This window comes from Silurus meridionalis, chromosome 3 (genome assembly GCF_014805685.1).
Source record: "Silurus meridionalis isolate SWU-2019-XX chromosome 3, ASM1480568v1, whole genome shotgun sequence".
Classification (NCBI taxonomy): Eukaryota; Metazoa; Chordata; class Actinopteri; order Siluriformes; family Siluridae; genus Silurus; species Silurus meridionalis.
In genome coordinates this window covers 23662875-23669450 of record NC_060886.1, presented here as the reverse complement: position 1 = coordinate 23669450, position 6576 = coordinate 23662875, and the positions used below count along the sequence as shown (strand labels likewise).

Genomic DNA, 6576 nt, shown 5'->3' with positions numbered 1-6576 from the left:
CCTGTACATTAACTACAGTTTGTTTTTAAGCTGCATGTATTTATGCCATAGCTCCATTCTAATTATTTAACCAATAAAAATGTGTAATTAATCGACCCATTGGTATTTATAATTGTTCATAAGATGAAACGAACTGTAAGAAGATATATAGTTTTCATTTTATTCGTTTTCATTTAAATAGAAAGTCTTTAGGATAGAGGATTTCTCTGCCACATAAAAACTGAATGTTTTTGTCATTTATTTAAGAAAAGCGTAAATATGTGAAAAGCAGTGCAGGTGAGGGAATAACATGGTGTCAGGATTATGGCAAAAGTAAGAGGACTATCTCCTATTAGTCACTGCACCTCACCATAGCTGCTAGATGGTCAGAGATAACAGGACATATCTACATTTTACAATGTTAACTCTAAAGTATAAGATTGTTACTGCAAATTATTGTGATTGCAAGAATGAAACATGCTGCTGATTTTGAAAAAGAATCTCATTCATAGTTTAAGCTTCACTTTGCCTAAGACTCTATCACACCCTGTTGTTGATTTTCCTAAAACAGTATGCCATGTCTTTTTTCCTCTTAAATATTACATTACCCAAGCTCCAGTTTAAGTTTGATATTTCATAGCATGTTCACATCTGCTTTTATCTCCAATATTTACATAGACATTATACTGATGTTTAAAGTTTGCAGTCAGAGAACACACACTACCACTGTCATGTCTTCGGCATGTAATTCACTAAAGCCTTACATGTGGAAAAACAAGGAGTTTTGTCTGGATGGCTGCCTGTGTGCTTGGACAGGAAAGCCCAGAGACGGCTGCTGCAGATCTGTAGAGAGAAAAGAGAAGATCGGATTAGAAATCTTCCCAAAGTTACAGATATAGAATAGAAAAGGTTTTATTATAATTCTTTGTTTAACTATTATTTTATTATTATTTGGAAACATGCCAGAAAGATTTACAAAGCATCTGGTTAAGACTACAACAGTCTCCTGCATCCTTTGATAAGAGCAATACTATACTTGAGTCATGTTGCTGAGGCTGAGGAACTGGTCACAATGCCTTCAGTGATGGGATTCTACGGGTTATATTTCTGTTTTTAAAGACATTGTGGCTATGTTACAAAAAGAACTAAAGCCATGCCCCATTACAGATTTAAATAACGAAATTTGGAGCAGTGGAATTGTAAGATTAACACTCCTATCATGTCTGTGCATTACACCAATGTAAAAAAAAATAATAATAAAAAAACCATTCTATTTTAACCAGAAAACCTGGATGCTTAACTTGACTAAAAGTGCATTAACAGTATTTTGGTGAAATATAGTGAACTCAATATACTGGGGTAAAAGTGATTGATGCATTCAGTAATGAGAATATGAAGAGATTGCTACAGCAAACAGATCCGGCAAAATCCAAACAGTAGAGTGGGAAAAAGAGAGAGACAGATTAGACAGACAGCAGGAGGAAGAAGGTTAGTAAAGGCTGAAAAAAGGAGAGACACAGACATACACAAGTGTTCTTTTTTTCCCAGTGATGAAGCAAGGCTTGAAGCGTAGGCTGCAATCGGAATCTTAAATGTATGAGGATAATAGTTCAGCAAATCGTTCCCAGGCACCCTTGCTCAGTTTGTGGAAGACAAGGATCCAGGGAGGAAATAATCGGATTTTGCTTCCTTTATCTTGCTGACGCGGAGCATAGGCGAGACGCTTTGAAAGGCCATGTCTTCCTGTCACAATCCTTTGTATATCCTATCCAGTCTGCAGACTGCTCCATTCCACACATCCTTTATCCATGCACTCTCTGGCTCAGACTCAAGTAAACCCGCTGGTGATGTTTTGAATGTTTTGTTCTTTTTTCTTTTTTGCTGTGTTTATCAAGGGCTGTATTCCTGTTCAAATAGTGCTCTTTTGTGTAACGCAGAAGTACTTTTTTAACAAATGAGCAGATCAGAATATATATAAAAAAAAGATTCCAAAGGTTCTAAAATATTGTCTCAGACATGTAAGGAATGGCTATGAACATGTAACAGACACCCATACTGGGTGATGTTTTGTCTCTCGTGTCATTTACCAGGAGTCTTTGCCAGATCTCTGTACAAAGACAAATTGTGTATGTGGAATGTTCTGGAGAGCATCCTAAAACACTCGCATTGTTCACTGTTCTCTGTGATGACATGTGCTTGGATATTTAGTGGCATACTTGACTCCCTGCCCTGAGAGCATGCAGGAATAGCTCTATGTTCAGGTTATTGCACCTGCATGTTGAGCTGCACTGGCATGCTTCAGGTACATGGGTTTGTGCTCACTGGGCAGACACTGTGGAAAAGATGTTGCAAGTGGCCTCATATATGCCTAATTAATGATATTAAGATCAGACCTGAGGGTGAAACATTGCAATTGCAAGCACGTAGTTATCTGCTTTTGTATAACTTGCACAGGAGGTGAATGATGGAGCATAGTTCAAGAAGTCAGCTATGCAGTGTCTGGCATTCCACTTTTGTTATCACTGCTGTTGTTGCCAAGTAATTTCATGACAGCTGAAAGAGATCCAATGTTTAATCATTCCTGTTCAGTGCATACATTGAGTATTGAACTCCGGTGCAAATGTTTGCATCCACTTGGTTTCTGAGTGCAAGAAAAAAAAGTCTGCTCCTATTGGTGGTACTATTTTGTAGTTTATCTACCATAATGCTCTCCTTTTAATAGGATTATTTTCCTGGTGTATAATTCCTTAGATTTTACAGCAAACTAATTATCTCCAGTTATTATTATTATTATTATTATTATTATTATTATTATTATTATATTATTATTTTAAGTTTCTATTCCTATTAGCAATAGTTAATTCATTGTAGTCATTTCTTTATAAAGTTATTACAGTATCTGTATCCTTTAATGGAAAATTGTGCCAAGACGGAATTCACCCAGAATGGAACTGCAGCCCATCACAGGATGCCATACACACACATAATCTCTCACATTTAGGGGAAAGTAGGCCCTCCGTCCATCAGAATTTGGTTAACTGGTTAAATTGGGCAAATCTAACATTGAGTAAGAGCTTGATGCTAGTCTAAAGTCAGTGGTGGAAGACTGCCTGCTCATCTCCTGCACCTGGCATGTTAATTAAAATTGGATACAAGATGACATTTTCATACAGGAATGTTGCTATACACTGTAAGCATCTTGATATGGATTTTTTAGCATTTTATGTCCAGTTCAAGAGTTATTCTTAAAAGGAGAAAATCCTGACAATTTTGCATATCGAGCAAATGAATGAATGAAGGATGGAAGGAATGTAGACATTGGTTATGTATGCTGAAATAATCAGAACAGTTAAGTAGAATATATCTTTAGAATAATTAATGTAACACACACACACACACACACACACACACACACACACACACACACACACACACAAATATACACATCTGTACCCAAAAAGGTTCGAACAAATGTAATATATATATATATATATATATATATATATATATATATATATATATATATATATATATATTAACTGAATCAGTATGCAAATGTAATTATATAGTGTATTTTTGGTCACAAGACCATATAAAATCAAAATATTTTACTTTACAGCCCATACTTTCATTGTGGGTTATAACCCTAATAAATGTATAGACCTCAAACATTAATTATGACAGACAAGTTGTTTTCTACATTTCTTAATTGTAAAAGACATCTTCAGTGGAGCTCTGTAAGCAAATGTGAGTGTTCTGTGCCAACTGTATCAATTGATAGCATGTAATTGGCTTTACTGTTCCTTCTATTCTCATTGCCTAATAAACTGGTTTATTTTCTGTTCTGCATACAACTCCTACTGGATTGTGATTCAATGTCCTATGACATCCACCTCTGTTTATCCCTGCACCTGGCTGCTTCTCAGTACAGATGCAGATTTCCCATTATATATTCTATTCTATTCAAATAATTATTAATGTATAAATTGTTTAACATTTGGCATTGTCTCAAACCAGCTTTACAGAGATAAAGCAATTATAAAAGAATGTAAAATGTTGTTCCTTATATATTCAGCTTTGCAAAACATAAACATGCAAAATTAAACTCGAAGTAAAAGTTGGAAAAGATCTCTGGATTTATCCTTGGTTTAATATCTGTGCAGAGTTTTACACATTCTCTAAGTGACTGTGTAGGTTTCGTCTGTTTTCTCAGTTTTGTTTCCTCTGCAATCCGGGCGGGAGACAATACTGCCCGCAGCACGGTCGAGTCCCATACCATGCCCAAGAAGGTGGTTCTCCACAATAGAGAATGCACGCTCTTTCTGCGTTCAGTCTAAACCAAAGCTCCTCCATGCTTTGGATGCCAGACCGTCTAAAGCTCTGATCAAACTAATACCAAACAATCGTCGATATAGTTTGACGAAGCTGTAGCGGGGCAAGAGTGCACTTTGTGAAGGTGCGGGGTGAGAGTGCCAGGCCAAAGGGAATGACCCGATTTTGGTAAGCTTTGCCCATGAAAGCAAACCTCAGCATTCCTTAGATCTACCGTGACAAACCAGTCCTCGGACATGATCTGTGACACGCCCTGCTGTGAACCAGAGCTTCATGAGTGAGCGGTTAAGGGAGCATAGATCTAGGATCGGCCTCAATCTGCCGTCCTTCTTTGGAACAACAAAACACTGGCCTTATTAGCCCAACTCTCTGACTGAGGGAGGAAACAATTTGATTGCCCCTTGCCTCAAGAGGGTGCGTACTACTTGCTGCAGGACCAGAGACTGCTCGGGTCCCACCAGGGTGGGACACAACCCATTAAACTGGGGAGAAGAGGACACAAATTGAATCGAGTGGTCCCTCTCCATCATACGCAGGATCCAACGAGATACGTCTGGCAGCTCTTCCCAAGCTGCCCGGAAATCACTCAAGGGAAGGCTGGCCTCTGACCTTCTGGAGTGTTTCGCGATGCCTCACCTGGGGAGAGATAGCCATTGCTAGCGTCTCTTCAACCCTGGGCATCACCCCATAGCCACACTCCCTGAACCCTACTATAGTCGCGCATAGCGATGTGGGGGAAGGTACAGGTCGCATATGGGGTCTCCAGGACCTAGACACCTTGGTGTGGTAGTCCCCGGGGTGGTAGGCCCCGGGGCAAAGGCGGTGCCGTGGGATGCATGAAATGATCATCCAGCTTACTGGGAACGCGTTGCTTCTGCTACTCATCTAGCCATTTATCTCAAGCTTAGCGACGGCCTGCATCACTACCTCCAGGAGCTCTCCGGGAGCGCATAGCCAACAGTTTAGTCTCTCGAGAACCAACTAAGCATGCTCCTAAGCTAAGCAAACAACACATTGGCTGCGTGTAACACCTCCCTATTGAATTGTGGGTGTTCTCAGGTTCTTTATGCAGACAGGATTCTAAAGGATCTGTAAGAATATAATTGGCCAATACCCAGTTACCCACTGGAAAAGAAAAACACCACTAGGTATATATAATTTTGTGGTGTTCAATGTGATTTTTATTAAAGAGGAGATGTAAAGCCAAGAACAAATCATATATTTGACCCAAATAAATTCAGGTGTTTCTTCCAAAGATGATATCTAATGGATTTTGGCTCCAGCAGAGAAAAAAAAATAAAATAAAAATATTGTAATGTCTAGTGGCTGTCTGATTCATATGCCTTATCAAAACAAGGCTAGGATTACGTATGAAAAACTAGAGTCCCAAAGCTTTAGAATGACTTAATAACAATACCTCATGCTTGTGAACATCCTACATCAGAAATGTAATAAAACAAAAAATGAGTGGGAGCAAATAACAGGAAGGAAACAATGACTTGGTACACACACTCACACACATATCACTGCATCCCCTCTAAGAAAGCATGAAAAAGTCAAACAACACGTTAACTAATGCCTTCATTACTCTCATCACTGAACTGTCTGCAGTGATGGAATTAGAAATAATGTAATTAAAATTAAATACCTTTTTTTTTTTTATTTCTAACAATAGGCATTGTTACTAATTAGCTCAAAAGAAATATTGGACATTGATATCTGTATAGACTTAATAAGAAACCGAAATGGGGAAAGAAACCTGGAATATAAACCTCTATCTATAGAGAGTGAGAGGGAGAGAGAGAGAGAGAGAGAGAGAGAGAGAGAGAGAGAGAGAGACACTATATTGCCAAAAGTATTGGGTCACCTGGTTATAAGTATGGTATGTGATATTTGAGCATTGCATTCCACATTGTCCCAATTTGCTCTTATAACTCACTCCACTCTTCTGGGAATATGTTCCACTAGATTTTGAAGTTTGCTAATGGATATTTGTGTTCATCAGCCACAAGAGTATTACGATAGCAGGTACTGACTGGGGTGCAGTCATCATTTCAATTCACCCCAAAGGTGTTCAGTAGGGATGACATCAGAGCTCTATAGCAGGCCACTTAAGAACTTTCTCTTCAAAGCATGTAAACCATATCCTCAAGGAGCTCACTTTGTGCACAGGGGCATTGCCATGCTGGAACAGGTTTGGGTTTCCATGTTCAAGTAAATGGGAAATTGTATTATAGCACATCTAAAGACGTCCTATACAATTGA

At 38.6% G+C, this 6576-nt stretch overlaps 1 long non-coding RNA gene across 1 annotated transcript in view; it reads right to left on the bottom strand.

Annotated features, from left to right (window-relative positions):
- Positions 1-219: 219 nt before the first annotated feature.
- LOC124380092 overlaps positions 220-6576 on the bottom strand; it is a 28526-nt gene continuing 22169 nt past the window's right edge. The window contains exon 3 of the long non-coding RNA XR_006924600.1: positions 220-822. This is a non-coding gene — a long non-coding RNA (uncharacterized LOC124380092). The remainder of the gene's footprint in view (positions 823-6576) is intronic.